The sequence below is a fragment of the Canis lupus genome, chromosome 38, assembly GCF_011100685.1.
Source record: "Canis lupus familiaris isolate Mischka breed German Shepherd chromosome 38, alternate assembly UU_Cfam_GSD_1.0, whole genome shotgun sequence".
In the NCBI taxonomy this organism is placed as follows: domain Eukaryota; kingdom Metazoa; phylum Chordata; class Mammalia; order Carnivora; family Canidae; genus Canis; species Canis lupus.
The window spans coordinates 18,519,924-18,537,333 of NC_049259.1; the positions used below are offsets into that span (position 1 = coordinate 18,519,924).

The 17,410-nt window shown below is 48.2% G+C and overlaps 1 long non-coding RNA gene across 26 annotated transcripts in view; it reads left to right on the forward strand.

Moving 5' to 3' along the window:
• The window catches only part of LOC102152982, a 68,239-nt gene extending 51,220 nt beyond the window's left edge, over positions 1 to 17,019 (forward strand). For 9 of the 26 annotated variants that reach the window (XR_005385769.1, XR_005385773.1, XR_005385774.1 and 6 more), the window contains 4 exons: positions 2,704 to 2,786; positions 3,181 to 3,276; positions 14,419 to 14,573; positions 15,013 to 17,018. This is a non-coding gene — a long non-coding RNA (uncharacterized LOC102152982). Of the gene's footprint in view, positions 1 to 2,703; positions 2,787 to 3,180; positions 3,277 to 3,819; positions 4,322 to 9,917; positions 10,116 to 14,418; positions 14,574 to 15,012 lie in introns of those variants that run through there. The other 17 variants (XR_005385756.1, XR_005385760.1, XR_005385771.1 and 14 more) reach the window with 14 other exon arrangements.
• Positions 17,020 to 17,410: the final 391 nt, after the last annotated feature.

Below are 17,410 nucleotides of genomic sequence, written 5' to 3' on the forward strand. Positions count from 1 at the left end.
TGGCTTCTACACATAATTCCCCAGGCATGTTTCAGAGGCTGAAACAGAAGGCATAAGTCAAGGTGATAGGCTTTCATAGCACATTGGGAGCATGATCTGTGAGGCCTCACATGCCATCTTCTGTTCTTATCCCTCAAAATGCCCATGTTCTGGGAATTTCTGGCACAGATGAAGGCCTGTTTCTTACTAGGGAGAAGAATGGCTTCTGTTTCCTGGATTTGTGCTTACGCACTATAGCTCTCTTCAGCTGAGTCTCTGCACTGAAGAACAAACTGAGGTCCTCTTCCTCATCCCCCAGGACTTCTCTCCAGATGGATGCAGGTGGACACAGGGTCCTGGTGGCACCTGACAAGCTCTGCGCATAGCCATTGCATAGAAGACTATTTGTAGTGAAGTGGGTGGGGGTACTCCTCCCCATCAAATAACAAGCAGCCTTTCCCTGGTCCACTCCCGGGGCCTCTCCTCCCGTGTTTCTAAGTTGTGGTCTCTATCTTCCCCTATTGGCACCAGATGTATTTTCATAGAAATCAATTCACATCATTTCCTGGCCCTCCTACAGCACCAGTGTCAAACCCCTCTCCAGACCCTTCTTCTGATACTCCTTGGGTGACTTCTGCTTTCATAATCCAGAGGTCACCACCATTCCTCAAAGACCACCAGACCTTTTGGATTAGTCTGCTCAGGCTGCTGGAGCAAAATACCATAGACTGGGTGGTTTAAGCAACACTTATTTCTCATACTTCTGGAGGCCGGAAGTCTGAAATCAAGGTGCCAGCCTGCTTGGTTTCTGGCGAGGGTTCTCTTTCTGGCCCATGACAGCTGCCTTCTCTAGCTGCATCTTCACGTGGTAGAGAGATGAACCCTGGTGTCTCTTCCTTTCTTAACAGGGCACTAAGCCCATCATGAGGGCTCCACCTGCATCCAGACCTCATCTGACCCTAATTGTCTCCTGGAGGTTCTGCCTCCAAATACTATCAAATGGAAGATAGGGCTTCACTTTTTAAAAAAATATTTATTTGGGAGAGAGAGAGAGAGAGAGAGAGAGGGAGAGAATGTGTGCACACACAAGGTGGGGGATGCAGAGGGAGTGGGAATAGCCTACATGGGACTCGATCCCAGGACCCCAGGATCATGACCTAAGCTGAAGACAGACAATGGAGCCACCCAGGTGCCCAGAAGATAGGACTTCAACATATGAATTTGGTGGGGGGAACACAATTCAGTGCATAACACCTGTTGATTAACTCAGGCTTCCATGCATGCCATTTGCTCTGTCTTGCATACCCTTTCCCTTTGCCAGACCAATCCCTATTCATTTCTTAAAACCCATATAAAAGCTTATGTCCTCTGTGAAGCCTTGCTTGGCTCTCCTCTGGGCTCCTTGTAGCATTTCGTCCAGCTCTCCGTTAGAGAAGTTGCCACTTTGTATGAGAGCACATTTACATGTCCATCTTTCCCTGGAGTCTTTGAGTATTTTGAGGGACTGGGCTTGTGCAGTATTCTTCTCAAGGCCCTGTCTGGCACAGGTATGGTTCAGGCATTGAATGACAGGATGAAAGGGGCAACAAAGCTGCAGCCTGGACAGCAACAGTTAACCTTGACTGGGAGCACTTCCTGTGTGCATTATAGGCCCCATTTCAGTCCTTGAAGGAAGGCGGAGGTACTATCCCCATTTTTTCTCTTTTTTTTAGATTTTATTTTTTAAGATTTTATTTGAGAGAAAGAGTAAGAATGACAGGGAAGGAGCAAAGGGAGAGGGAGAGAAAGAGAGGGAGAATCAGGCTCCCCACTGAGTGGGGAGCCCAAGCAGAGCCCTATCCCAGGCCCCCTGTGATCATGACCTGAGCCAAAGTCAGTCCTTAACCGACCGAGCCACCCAGGTGCCCCACCCCTCATGTATTAAGAATTGATGTTCTCTCTCTCTCTCTCTCTCAAATAATAAGTAAAATCTTTAAAAAAAAAGAAAAGAGGGGGGTTGCCTGAGTGGCTCAGTCTGTTAAGTGTTTGCCTTTGGCTCAGGTCACGATCTCAGGGTCCTGGGAGCCAACCTGGCAATGGGCTCTCTGCTCAGCGGGAGTCTGCTTCTCCCTCTCCCTTTGCCCCCTCCTTGTTTCTGCTCTCTCTCTCTCTCAAATGAATAATAAAATCTTTAAAAATAATTTAAAAAAAGAATGGATGTGCTAACCAGATTTCAGTGTAACTCCTAAGGCAACCTCTGAAAAACAGTTATATGCCATTTCCTTAACCTGATGTCATTTTTAATTTGTATCTGGAAGTTATAAGACTGGTTTTCTTTTAAACTATCCTTAGAGAGGATGCTTCGTAGAGCCACATTGACCTTGCCCTTGCTGGTATGAATCAGGCTTATGTGCCATTTGAGGCTGTGCCTCTCATTTGTTTTCCAGGCAATTTCCATGTTAGCTTGAGCTGGTGCCCCTGGTCTGTGCCACACACCCGTTTTGGTGTATAATTTGAAGAGCAAAAATCACTCAGTGAAAAAAAATTAAGTCAATACACAAGCTAAGGCTCCGAGAACATTTCAGTTAGGGGGACAGGCTTGGTTACTGCTTGATTGTTCTGGCCACCTATACAGGATAATAAAAATGACTGTAATTTCTTGACCACCTTTTGTGTTTCAACATCCACACTGCCTTAATCCCCATGATCGTCCTATAAATTAAGTGGACTTTCTTCATTTTACAGAGGAAGAAGTCTTGTATCAGAAAGTCGCAGGACTTGCCCAACGTCTCCCTGGACAGAACAGAGGCCTTGGGAACTGGACCAAGGTTAGTCTTACATCAAACCCCTACCGTCTTCACCTGTGTGTTACAGAGTTGGATGGTGCTGATAGCATAGTGTCTGCAGGCACCCAACATCCCAATCTAGTGTGTGACATCACCAGCCTGTGTTCCCTGAGTGTGACCTCGTGCCCATTGCTGGCCTCAGAATCTCCAGCTGGCATTCTGCATCGCCAGTTACCTGGGCAGCCTATGCTGGAAGCAATGCTTGCTCATTGTTCTGTAGGGTTGGAGGTTCCTCTGGACATTTCCCCAGGCAGAGGGCAGGTGGGGCCAGAGTAAGGATATAGTGGGTGACAGCTGGCGTAGTAGCGTGATAGCAGGGACTCGGGCTGACTTGCTTAGTGAGATGTGTTTAAATCTGTCCCTGACCTTTTCCCAGGCATTCTGTCTCCATCTTGTCTCTGCTTCTGGTGTGAAGGTTCTGGACAAATTTAATGATGAATAATGACGAAAACTCAAGAAATGTCCCCATGAGGTAGGATTTTTTATCTCGAAAATAGGGAGTCCGTGGGCAAGTGGAAACTCCAGGCAGCTCCCAAATAAAGACCTGGGTGGCCGTCCTCATTCTTTCCCACACGGAGAAAATTTTGATGGAAACTGTAATTCTGCAGAGCTGGAACAACTTGAAAATAGTTCTCCAGGCTATAGAGTCTACACCACGAAAACCAATCTGATCTCTTGAGCCAAAGATCAAACGTTTTGCCAAGATGTGGTTTTCCAATTGTCATTTCAGCTTCCAGGTGGGGAAGCAATTGTTTATAAGTTTTAATACACAGAAGCTAAGTCTCTGTTGCCACGAGGAGGGAGTTGGTTAAAGCAACTAACTGAACAATTTGGTCTACACACCTGGAGATTTACTGACCGGTGTCTAGACATCACTGCGTTTATCCCGGTTTCAATTTTGTGGTTTACCAGTGTCCAGAAGTTTGGTTTGATTCAGAACTTCTGCTTTTGGAATCTGGCCTTGAATGAGTGCTTCCTTGTATTTTATTTTATTTTTTTTTTTGGTTCTCCACAGCTGGAATCAGACACTAGATAGTGTGAAGTGAAGTGCTGAAGCCATCCACTGTGGGCTTCCAGGATGGCTCCCTGGCTGTGGGAGGACAGGGGCCCCGTGAGGCTCACATGGACTCCGTTCTTTTGACATAACATGGGCTGGAGAGACTCCAGCTCTGGTATTTTATATTTTTCCATGCTAGTGGTTCAGCCAGCACATGGGAAATGGGATTTGGGTGGGGCCTCCAGGCAACAAATCCAAACTGAAGTGAGAATGAGTCCTCTAAGGCCAACTGTGAAAATGTACATGGGCACGCAGCCCAAATGTCTGAAGGACAGTGGGAAGGGTTGAAGTGGGATCAAGAACACTTTTAGTGACACATTGAAAACACCACTTATCCAACCTGGCAGTTCTTTATGTGCACTGAGGTTGGGTTATGGGAAGGGCCGCTGAACATTGTCTCAGATCAGTAAAAAATGGCGGAGGCACAGCATGAGGAACCTATTTTGAAGATGTTTTAGATTTTTTTGCTTGATTGATAGATACATTCCTTAAAAGAGAAAGAAAGAAAGAAAGAAAGAAAGAAAGAAAGAAAGAAAGAAAGAAAGAAAGAAAAGAAAAGAAAAGAAAGAATAACCTTCTTATGAGGCAAAGTAGTTAGCTTTGAGTGGGATCCTGGGATGTATCAATCATCGATTACTTTCCTCCTCTAATTGCTCCTGCACTCCCAGGAGGTAGGTCTCTCAAGCCCAAGGGGATGCCAGGGACAGCGGCTGCTGGGCTTCTCAACTTGGTCCTAACACTGGACTCCCTTGGGGATATTATAGAAATACGGATGCCTGGGCAGCATTCCAGGCAAATTAAATCAGAATGCCTGCCCCCCTCACCACCCATCCACATGTTTTAACACCCTTTCTAGGCATTCTGCTGTGCAGTCAGGGTTGAGAAGCACCAAACTAGTCGAATCTGACATGAAGAAATTAGGTGTCCAGACCAGACTCTCATTTAGCCCCCTTGTGCCACATTAGATCGCTTCTTTTTTTTTTTTTTTTTGTACTTTTGCCATAAATTAAAAGCACACTTCAAAATGTAGGTTTACCAAGTACCTTTAAGAAATGGATTTCCTTTTAAGGCAAACAGTGATTTAATCACCACTGCACCAATGCTTTTCTTCAGGAGCCTCTGACTGGTGTGAGTTTATTGTCTGGGGTCAGCTGAGCTGAACGTGGGCTCCTTTGTGGCTTCTCTATTGCTGGCCTGACAGGCTGGCCGTCTGTTTCTCCTCCAGGAACCTTGCACACTCCTTTGATTCACCTTGTTTTGGGGAAACACTCTCTGTGAACCTCTAGCTGGTGATACATATATCTCCCAGAGAAATGTTTCACAGAACTTGCTTCATCTGGGGACCATGTGTCCAGGAGAGCTATGGTGTTTTGGCTGAGGGCACATCCACACACCTGTGCCAGCATTAACCTACAGACATCTGGTTACCAACTGAATGACAGCCAGCCATGTAAACTTACTGTTTTATGTTCAGCCCACTGTATTGGCCCCAGTGCAACTAAAACTCTTAGCTAGACTTACCACTTAAGCACTTATAAACAAGATTTCAAGATGTTCTATGAAAAAAATTGGTATTTCTTCTTGTGTTAAAAGAATGGACAAATCAGGGCATCTCTGTGGCTCAGTCTGTTGAGTGTCTGACTCTTGATTTAGGCTCCGGTCATGATCTTAGTGTTGTGAGATGGAACCCCATGTTGGACTCCACGCTCAGTGTGGAGTCTGCTCGAGATTCACTCTCTCCCTCCTCCTCTGCCCTTCCCCCTGCTTGCACCTTCTCTCTCTCTAAAGAAATAAAATCTTTTTTAAAAAAGGAAAAATCTATGATGTAATTTTTAAGGTATTTAAAGAAATCACCTCATCTAGACTAATGGTCTTTAGGTTGGGCCATATTAGACTCTTCTGGGAGATTAAAAAAAAAAAACCTCTCACCTGGACCCCACCTAAGAGATTCTGATACAGTTGGTCTGGGGTGGGACAAGAGTGCAAACACTTCTGAATCTCCTCACTGACTCAAGTGTGAAGCCTGGGTTGATCCTAAAACAAGGCTTTGAGCTCTGGGTTTTTCACTGTGACCTCAGTGCTATAGCCATTTCATTCATTTTATTTATTCAATAAATTTATGTTTAAGAGGAAAAATATTTTTGAAATACTTCCCTTAGTATCTTTTCCTCCAATTGTCTGTAGTTTTTTTCTTCACCTTTGCAACCTCATTATGGCTAGAGCAGAGATTTATCACCCGTGGGAAGGAGAAGGTGGGTCCTGCCAAGAAAGGTGATTTGCAACCCTAGATGCCCTTTAGAACCACTTGGGAAGCTTTAAAAAATTGCCAGTGTCTGGGATCCACTCCAGACTAATTAAATCAGGACTGGGGGGATGGGCCCAGGGCTTAGTATAAAAGTGTTCAAGCATGAGGCTTTTCTGTTATGTAGCCAAGGTGCAGAACGATGGTTCTAGTAAGAAATAGATAACTTAGCAACTTGCAATGAGAGTCTTATTTATTAAAATCTTGCATAGTGTAACCCTAACGTTTGAGGTTAGGGGAAATCATCTAGGTACTTGTAACTGGAAAAGATGGAGGTTAGTTATATTATTGACATGATTTTATGTTTTAATCTTATATTTATTGAACAACTACTATATGCAAGGAAAGACCTCCTGGGAACTTTCTGTTTGATTATTCTGGGTCAGAAAGGAGACCAGGGTGGATATATGGGTCTGGGTCCCATCAGGAAAGAGATGGCACCCCGCACTGGATATCTGAGTAGGATTTAATAACTGGGGACTGTTGGGATACCTGGGTGGCTCAGCGGTTTAGTACCTACCTTCAGCCCAGGGCATGATCCTGGAGTCCTGGGATTGAGTCCTGCATCGGGCTCCCTGCATGGAGCCTGCTTCTCCCTCTGCCTGTGTCTCTGCCTCTCTCTCTCTGTGTCTCTCATGAATAAATAAATTAAATCTTAAAAAAAAAAACAGGGACTATTTATCATGATACAGGTAGGATTTAGGGAACCTGACAAGGAAAGGTCCAGCTCGTAGGACTGGCTAGTAACAGGGGGAGCCATGGGCATCCCCAGGCTGGAGGGGCCAGGCCGGCTAGCGGTGTCGGGAGGGCATGTGACAGAAGCCGTGAGCAACTTGAGAAGGACATGGCTTCACACGGGGACCCTTCCTGTGTAAGAAAATTCCAGTTGAGTTCCTGTCTCATGCAGCCAAGAGTACTAAGTCATTCACACCTGAGCCTGGGGTTGAGGAGGTACAGTGACAGGGTCTACATCTCGAAACTGGGTACACAAAAAGGAGGTGGCGGGTAGGCCCTACGTCCGGCGTGGAAAGCTGGTATTCCAGTAGTTCCAGAACCACTGGCTCGTCTCATGGGACACTGACTCCCCAGCTCACCAGGGCTGGAGCTTCTAGCAGCAGCACAGAAAATGTCAGCACATCGTTCATTCATCTACACATTTACTCATTCCTTGGAAATGGAGAAATAGTTAATGGCTACCAACTGCTAGGCCCTGTTCTAGGATATCAGAGCGTGGCTTCTTGCGACAGGAGCTAGAGCAGCAATGGAGAAGCCCCAAAGGAGCCCATGTTTGACTCAGGTGGCCCCAAACAGTAGACCTTCACACCCGTCAGAGGGTCATGGATGTGGTGGTGATTAGATCACCACTTCCTCTAAAATAAAATCCATTTCTTAAAGATGCTTTGTAAACTTAGAGTTTGCTTTATGCTTTTAATTCATGGTAACACCACAACAAGGGAAAGCAACTTGGTGTGGAGTGGCAGTGCTGAAGAGGAAGTCGGCTTTGACACGGACTGGCCATGTAGCACTCCACTGTAGCTCTGGAAATTTCTGCTGTCGTTTTCCTAGGTGTCAGGATGTGACTTGGGCACTGGCGGTGGGGTGGACGGGTGAGAGATGCTGCTAGAGAAATTCAGGAAAGGAGGCCCTTCCTTGTGGCTAGAGATGGTTTCCAGAAGAAGGGAGTGATTTGAATTCATTCACAAACACATTTGTTGGAGGACTACAGGGCTAGGTGGCAGGGACCCCCGGATCACGATAGAACCTTTGCCCTCAAGGAGCCCGTGGCTTCATGGCGATTCAAGTGAGCACGACATTGTTTATCTGGAGTTTTGTGGGGTTGTCTGAGAAATCTCTTGAAAATGGCTCAGTCATCTTCAAAAGAAGGATTTGACAACTTGCCCCACACTAGCCTGCATATTTGTGACTTGCGTGCTGTGTGCACACATGTGCTCGCCTGTACACACGACCCTCATCTAGAAAGACTTCTCTACTGGGATGAGGTGGGGGGGGAAGGAGGGAGCACCAGTAGTTTTTTTTCTTAAAGTCTTTCTGGTGCAAACGTAAGCAGGATCCCAACTCAGCACAGGCTGCAACGGTAAGAAAAATCAGATCTACACGATCTGCTCTCTTTGGACTCAAAACAAGGTGACATCGGCAGGATGTTGGGATTTCAGGACGAGTCCTAGAGTCCAGTCAAATGGCTTCACTTCATGATTCCTCAGAACAGGGACTTGTTTCCTGTGAGCCCCTCAACATCTTTGGCGGTGGTGGTGGTGTGTGTGGGACTTTGGCCGAAATCTTTGAACACCAAAAGCAAAGCCAAAGCCCAGAACGAGGCACGTGTCTGAGAACACGTGGAAGCCCGTGAGGTTATTGTGCTTCCCGGGGCCCTTGTCATAATGTACGTGCCTTCCGTCCCAACTTTGAGCAAGTGACCGTTTGCTGAGATGTGAGGGTCTATCGCTCGTAAGGTTGATGGCTATGGAGATTCATCCAGAATAGACCAACGGTTATCATTTCAAGTTGCAGGCTGGTTGGCCAGTGCTAGTGTTTGCCAATGGGGAGCAGCACCAAGGGAGACAGGTGTACCAGTGGGGGGATCTCAGTGAGAACCCGAGACTGAACTGGGTCCCAGAAGGAGGAGCATGGGAGAGGATGGATGTGTTGATGAGATCTATTTAGGGACATCACAGAGGTACCTTTTGAAGAGAGAGGAAAGACAAAAGGAAGGACCCCCTTTATAACCTGGAAGTTTGGGGTCTTCTCAGTTCCCGAAGACACAAGGGTATCTCATCATTGTGGGTGGATGCCCCTTGAATGCCACAAATTTTCTTTCTGCATGTACCCAGGGTCCTTTGGGGTGTTGATGCGGTCCCACAGGAGTGGGACTCCCAAGGAGCCAGGAATGGTGGCTGCCCCTTCCCGAGGTCATCCTAGCATCTCCCACCCTGCTGTTGTCAAGCCTCTGACCTCATTTGCTTCTGACGTGTCTCCTGAACTTCAGGTGACCTATATTTAGATTATGTAAAAAAAGGATAGAAAGCAAATGGCCTTTTTGCGCTAAGGTCAGAGTTCAGCTGTGCTTGATAATGTCGCTTTGATCTCCAGGACCCTGCCTGTCGAGATCTATGGTGTCTGTCAACCAACTTCGCCCTGCACTTGACCTTTTGCTTGCCTGGACCTGTAGTTATTGCCAAGACTCTAATCCCTCAGCATGTCACTTCTGGAAAAAAAAAATCCCAAAGCTTGAGATTCAGGCATTCCAGATTCTGCTCTGGCCCCTCACAAAGACGTTTAATATGAAGGCTTTTTGAAATTAAAAAAAAAAAAAAAAACCCAAGAGGGTGAAGAAGTGGTCTTCAGAGGAAATTTCAAACAAATGATGGGATCAGTGATGCAGAACTCAGCAACAGCAGCTTGCTTGGCCAGAGGCTTCCAGAAGGCACTTGGAAACCTAAGTGGATTCTAACAGAGCTGGCTGGGATGGAGAGATTCTTTGCTGCAGCTCCCCGTCTGGGGGCAGGTGACCCTTCAGCGATCAAAGACAGATGCTTCTCTCCTGTCTTTTCGAGAAGTTCTCAGCATGTTTTCCTTTGATTTGCTCATTTTGATATTTTATCACCCTGGCAGCTAAAAAGTGCTTCCTTATGTCCAGCTGGAATCTTTGCTACTTAATTTAAACATCGATTTTCCATCCCTCGTCAATTTGGGTTATTTATTTAACTTTTTTTTTTTTTTTATGGATCCTTTCCAGATGTGCGTGTGGTTTTCCCAGTGTGGTGCATCAGCTTGGACAGGATACTCTCTGAGGTTCTGATGGCTACCCAGGACATCGGGGCCATTGGCCTCAGACTCGGGAACCGCCCGGTCCTCTGTCTGCCGAGGACCCATTGCTTGACCTTGGACAAGTCGCTTTCCCTGTCCGGGCATCATCACGTCCCTCCTCCCTGAGGTGAGGGAATCCATCGCACCACCTCTGAGATGTCTCCCAATTTGGATAATTGTGTGATTTTGCTAAGAACACTGGATCTGAACAGGTCATCTGTGCTTAGCATGCAACAGAGACCCGAGGAGGATTTGGCAAGCAGGATTCAGCCCCAGGGATGGCCACCGACGGTTTCTATCGGCACTGACTGAGCCTTTCAGCCGAAGCCCTCCGTCCCTCCCAGGAGCCATCTGTCTCTTGTAGAAGTAGGTGCCGGCACCAGTGGTGAAGCACCTTTCTTCACTAAGTGCAGCAGGTGTCTTGGAGCACTCGGGACCTGTTTCTAGTCCCTTCTTTGCTGTCAAAGCCAATCTGTGAAAATGCCTCTGTGATTCCAGAAGGAAAACAAGTGCCCGTGAGGAAGAGGTTATAAATACATCCAATTATAAATATATCCCATTAAAAATAGATATTGACGAGCAGCTCCAGACAGAGTTGGGCTTGGCAGGCTCGGCCGAGGAGAAAAAAGTAGCCTAGTGTCCAGAAAGTCATACAGCTGACTGTTGAACAACATGGGTTTGAACTGTGTACATCCACTAAATATGTGGATTTGTTTTGGGAAATATAGCCCAGTACTGTATTTTCCCTTATGGTTTTCTTAATTACATTTTCTCTTTTCTGGCTTTATTGTCAGAATACAGTGTTGAATACATGTAACATCCAAAATACATATTAATTGACTGTTGATATGATTGGTAAGGCTTCCAGTCAATAGTAGGCTCTTAGTGGTTATGTTTCTGGGGAATCAGAACTTATATGTAGATTTTCAACTGTGTGGGCAGATCGAGGGTGGGGAGTCAGCTCCCCTAACCCCTATACTGCACAAGGGTCAACTGTAATATTTTCTTGAACTGTTCCTCAGTAATATCTTTGGGGTTGTAAATGACTCTTAATTAGCTACTAAGTCGGGCAGGGTGGTCAGAGAAGGGTTTGGCTTAGAAAGTCCAGTATAAATAGAATTAGGACTCAATAAATACTTCCTTTCCCTATGTCACAGAACTTTGACCTTTCTTCAGTGAAGGGTTAGGGGTGACTGTGTTCTGGGACTTTGGAAAGAGAGTGTGGCACGCAGTCCCTAACATCCCTGGTCTTTATAAACTTCAGGGGGCCCCTTGGAAGGATGGTGGAAGGAACGATGACTCCAGAATCAGAGGGCCCGGGCTTCCACCTTGGGTCTAGCATGTTCCAGTTGGGTGACCTCACGGAAACCCATTCACTCCTTAAAGCCTTGGGTGTATATTAATGATGATGTGAGGTGATAGATGAGAAGGCAACCTAGCAAAATATCTAGCGTGTGGGAAAGACTCAAACTTTAATTTCTTGCAGTGACTGGTCAGTCTGGGGTCAGGGCTGCTGGAGGGACCACAGCACAGTGGCTCAGGGACGTGTGCTGCAGCTGAGACGCTCCTGGGACCTCCCTCAGGCCGGGTGATGAGCGCCTATCCCCACTGTATGGGTTTGCTAGGGCTGCCGTGACATATCCTGGGTGGCTCCAACAGCAGGAATCTATTTTCTCTCAGCTCTGGAGTCTGGAGTCTGAGAGTGAGGTGCTGACAGGGTTGGTTTCCTGGAGGACTCTCTGCTGGGCTTGCAGATGGCTGACCTCTTGCTGCCTCTTCACCTGGCCAACTCTCTCCTGTGGCCACCCCTCTCCTGTGGCTACCCCTCTCCTGTGGCCATCCCTCTGTGCACATGCACTCAGGGGTCTCTCTGCATGTACTGCTCTCCTCTTCTTAATAAGGTTGAGGGTCAGATTGGATCATGGCCACTCTAACATTGTCATGTCAACATCATCATCTCTTTATTTTTATTTTGTTCTAATGTTTTGACTTATTTATTAGAGAGAAAGCACAAGTGAGGCGTGGTGGGGCAGAGGCAGAAGCAGACCTTGCTAAGCAGGGAACTTGATGACTTGGGACTCGATCCCAGGACCCTAAGATCATGACCTGAGCCAAAGGCAGACGCTTCACCCACTGAGCCACCCAGGTGCCCCATCATCATCTCTTTAGAGGTCGAATTTCCACAGTCCCATCCTGAGGTACTAGGGTTAGGATTTCAACATGGGTATTTGCAGGGAGGCAGAGCTCAGGCCACAAGGCCAAGCACTCACTGAGCCTGCCTGTGGAGCTGAGATCGCAGGGCCGTGGAGGGCTTTGCAATCCTGCTCCCCCATGAGAGTCTATGCTCAAGGCCCATCCTCCCTGCTCCCTCGCTCTTCCTTTCTCTTCTGGGAGGAAGACTCCAGCTAACACTTCCATTTTGACAACTGATCACCACTCCTTTTTATTTTTTTTAATTTTTATTTATTTATGATAGTCACACACACACAGAGAGAGAGAGAGGCAGAGACATAGGCAGAGGGAGAAGCAGGCTCCATGCACCGGAAGCCCGATGTGGGATTTGATCCCGGGTCTCCAGGATCGCGCCCTGAGTCAAAGGCAGGCGCCAAACCGCTGCACCACCCAGGGATCCCCACCACTCCTTTTTAAGAGGAGATTCTCGATGTGTGGTTCTTCAGGTTTATAAGCAAGGACTCTGAAGTCCTTGGGTTCTGGGGTGAACCCCTGGGAATCAGGGGGGCCTCTTAGAACCACCTCATACAATGGCTTCTGAGCATTGAAGGCTGTGCTCTTGGCTGGCCTGTGTGAAGCCAGGAGACTGGATGCCAGAGCCACACCCCAAGGGGACTGAAGGGGGTTCCCATCTTCTGTGCCTCCCCCTTTGCTTCCCTCAGCACCCCTCCTACATGGTGCCTCATCCAAAACTCCGGACACTCGGCCAGCTGTTTGGAACGTAAGAAATAACCACAGCCAGAGGCATCTTGGGCCCAAACTCACAATCCTTCCTCCCTCCCCCCATCCCCTTCCACCCTTGTCTCCTCTCGGTCCCCCTCCCTTTCTCCTCCCCCTTCCTTTTCTCTCCCCCTCCCTCCCCCTCCCTCCAGCCCCCCCCAATCTACCTCCATTTTATTGCTCATTTTCCAAGTGCCTCTGTGTCCCCCCTTCCCATTCTTATCTCTCTCAAGGCTTAATTTGGTTTCCTAGAGACATTGGGTCTTTGCCAGTCAAGGTCTGATCCATGAAAACATAAGTATTTACCAACCTAACAATTATAGCCAAGCCCTATGTTTCTTCTATAAGCACGATCCCTTCTCTTGCAATGCTCACCTAGAGTACTAGCTTCTCGTGAACAGGATGGGCCCTCAGTGCAATGCCTCCCACATACAAAATACCCAAACACTGAAGAAAGCAGTGCCGCTTTCAAGAATAAGGCTACCCTCTGAGAAGCTCAGGCCTGCAGTTAGCTCTAAGGGAACACCCTCGGTGACCCAGACCTGGGGTTGCAGTGTGCTACCGGCGTGGGGCTTCCTTACTCTCGGTGATGCACTGAGCTTAGCCATAGATAGAGCTACGGCACTTATTTAAAGAACAAGCCACAAATATGACTCCTGACAATAAAATATAAAACAGGGCCCCCTGGGAGGCTCAATCGGTTGAGCATCTGCCTTCAGCTCAGGTCATGATCCCGGGGTCCTGGGATCGAGCCCCACGTTGGGTTCCCTACTTCACGGGGAGCCTGCTTCTCCCTCTCCCTCTGCTGCTCCCCCTGCTTGTGCTCTCTCTCTGGCTCTCAAATAAATAAAGAAAATCTTTTATATATATATATAATCTTTATTATATATTAATATATATTAATATATATAAGATATATCTATCTATCTATAAAGCAGAAAATCATTTTGTTTACATAGACATAAATGTCTGGGTAAAATGCAATTTTGTCATGATCATCCATTTAAAGAAATATTTTCCCCTCTTTTGGCTTCCGAGTTAGAAATTCTGTCCTAGGGCAGCCCCGGTGGCTCAGAGGTTTAGCGTCGCCTTCAGCCCAGGGTGTGATCCTGGGGACCCAGGATCGAGTCCCACATCATGCTCTCTGCATGGGGCCTGCTTCTCCCTCTGCCTGTGTCTCTGCGCCTCTCTCTCTGTCTCTCATGAATAGATAAATAAAACCTTAAAAAAAATTCTGTCCTAGGTACTTATTCTAATAAGATGGGGGCGGTGGGCTCTGAACCTGGTCCTAATCTCATTTCTGCCCCTCACTGCCCCATGGGAGGAAGCAGAGGGCACTGAGAAAGCTGAACAGCTTTTGATCTCCCATCCCTGACCTTCCCTACATTCCTCTCCATTTAGTAGAAATAAGAAACAAGGGTTGGGCACAAGCGTGAGACGTGCCCTTGTCCTTGTTCACCCATCTACGCATTCAACAGTGACTTGTTCAGCACCTACTGAGCCAGACGTTTTGCCAGGACCAGGTGCTACAGAGACGAGAACATCACAATGCCTGCCTGCAAGAAGCTCACGGCCTGCCGGGGGAGCAGGAATGCAACCAAGTCATTCCTGTATGCTGAGATACGAGAAATAGGTACGAAACACTGTGGGAGGATGGAAGAGGGGTCTCCCTCTTTGCATGAACGGAAAGAAGGTTAGAGACCTTGGAATGAGGCCTTGAAGGATGAGCACAGTTCTGCTTGATGGATTGGAGTGGTAAGGGCCACCTAGCGCTGTGGTGTCCCATATAGTAGCCATTAGCCACAGGAGCTGTTTGGATTTAAATTACTTAAAATTGGGGCAGCCGAGGTGGCTCAGCGGTTTAGTGCCGCCCTCAGCCCAGGGCCTGATCCTGGAGATCCAGGATGGAGTCCCAGGTTGGGCTCCCTGCATGGAGCCTGCTTCTCCCTCTGCCTGTGTCTCTGCTTCTCTCTGTGTCTCTCATGAATAAATAAATAAAATCTTTAAAAAAATTACTTAAAACTGAACAAAATGACAAACTTAGTTTCTCAGTTGTTCTGGTCACGTTTCAGGTGCTCAAAAGCCACACCTGGCAAGTGGTTACCACGCTGGACCGGGAAGCTACAGAACGTGTCCATCCCTGCAGAAAGTTCTATTTGACAGAGCTGTTCTGGACAGAAGGACAGCATGCTGACTTCCCGGACACCATTAGCTTTGGTCTGAAGATGCTTTTTTGTGCCGTGGGCCTTCGAGCCTTCAGAGCTGCCTCGTGGATAGAGAGTGGTCCACGGGGCAAGGCCTGGAAAGCTGGGTACCCAGTGATGACAGCGTGGGCCTGGTGGATAAGCCCTCCTCGGGGGGCTGGGCTGTGGATGTCTATGCTGCTCCTGGGTCCAAGCAGTCATCAGCAAGGACACAGCAGCTGCCTCGAATCTCATGCTACCTTGACATCTCCATTGGACATCCAGTGGGCATCCAACCCAGAACCCCTCGCCTCCCACACCCACCTGCTCCTCTGCAGTCCTGCCCCTCTTGGTTGATGGCACCGCTCAGGCCCAGACCCCGTGAGTTGCCTCACCTCCTCTTCTTCTCACTGCTCTATCCCTCCACCCAACCTCTTGGCGAGTCATGTTGGCTCTACCTTTCCCATATGGCAGGTGCTGACCACTTCTTACCATCTGCACTGCTGCCCCTGGTTTTGAAACTCCATTATCTCTCACCTGGATTTCTGCAGCGGCCTCCTAGGTGGTGTTCCAGCTGTCCCTCTTGCGCCCTCCCATACCTTCCGTCCCCAATAGAGCAGCTGGAGTGATACTGCTAAGAGTTAGGTCATTTCAGGCCTCTGCTTCAAAGCCTCCCAGTGCCCCCATTTTACTCAGAGTAAAAGTTAGATTCCTTACAATGTCCTGTCAAACCCTCTGTGACCATAGGACCTGGCCCCCTTCCCTCTCTGACTTCATCTCTTCCTCTTCTCCCCCTCATGTCCTCTGCTCCAGCTACGCTGGCCTCCTCCCTGTTCCCAAGGGCCTTTGCTCTGGCCGTCCCCTCTGCTTGGAAAGCCTTTTCTCCAGATAGCCATATTCCTTCGACTCTTTGCTCGAATGTCATCTTCTCAACAAAGCTTATGACAATCTTATTTAAAATAGTAACCTGCGTGCCTCCCTGTCTTTCCCCCAGCGTGCTCCATCCGCTTTACCCTGTGACACTCTTCCCTCACCTACCACATAGCACCTCCCCTGCTTCTTCATTTATTGATTGATTTTGCTCATTTTTGCTTCTCCGTCTCCCCTCACTAGAATATAGGTCAAAGGAAGGCAGGGGGCTTTGTCGGTTGTGTTTCTGGAGGTATCCTATGTGCCTAGAACACACCGTGGTTGGCGGTAAGTATTTGTGCTGTTGCTCTCATCCTTAGCCGCTCTCTGCTGCTGGGGGTGGGGTGGGGGGAAGGTCTCCTGTACCCAGGAGCCAATCTGCAGCCTGGGGTGGCAGTCCTAGCTTCTCTTTAGGATTGCCAGGTCAGGCTTCAGGAGTGGACTGGCCTACGGAAATTCTCGAGCTGAAGTTGAAGGCTCAAGCCTCAGGTGAGCTGACTCCAAATGAGTCTTCTGCTTTTCTGGGTGGAGCTGTAAGGAAGGGCCCCTGGGCAGGGTGGTGGGTTTGGGACACCCCCCACCCCCACTCCCCATTGCAGGGTACAGTTTAGCGCCCTTGCAGGATGTGTCCAAGGCAGCTGTCTCTTTTCAAAACTGCTCCATCATGCCCCCCGGTTGTAAGAGCCTCACGTGAGCATCTCTGATGATTCAGGAGCTGAATGGGAGGGGGAGGATTTCAGGCGTCAGAGCGGAGCTCCTCAATGGGTGGATGTGGACTCTTGAGTGCACGCACAAAGGGAGGGGAGGGCGGGCAGGGAGTGGAGAGCTCTGGGCCCCCCGCCCCCACCCCTAAGCGGTGGATTTTTCCTCTGTTCAGAGGGAACAGTAAAGCCTGCCTGTCTCCCTTTCAGTGTTGTGAGGATCAAGTGAAATAATGTATATGAAAATGTTCCAAAAAGAATAAAGAGCTTTGCCAGAATGAAAAATTGCTTTTATTCCAAATGATAAGTCAAGGGTGAGATTTCTAAGAAGTCATTTGTGTGGGCTGTTATCTCAAATCCTGTTTGTTTTAAAAAAAAAAAATCCAGGCCTGCCCTAGTCAAGAAAGAGGGGAAGTGTGCTATATGGCTTCTCAAATCTGTGGTCCAGCCACCCCCTCCACCCACCACCAAGATGCACATGTACTGCTCATCTGGGGCCTCAGCCTTGTGGAAAGTGGGGCCCATGTGGCTTGGTCATGAGGGTGGACCCACCTGCCTGCAGAGCTTCACTGTTCCCCCCGAAGGGTAGAGGGCAGTTGGGTTACTAACTTTGTTTGTTCAGGACCTGGGTGGGGACATCCGTGCTGTGCCAGGGGCCATGGTTATTGTCCACCTCA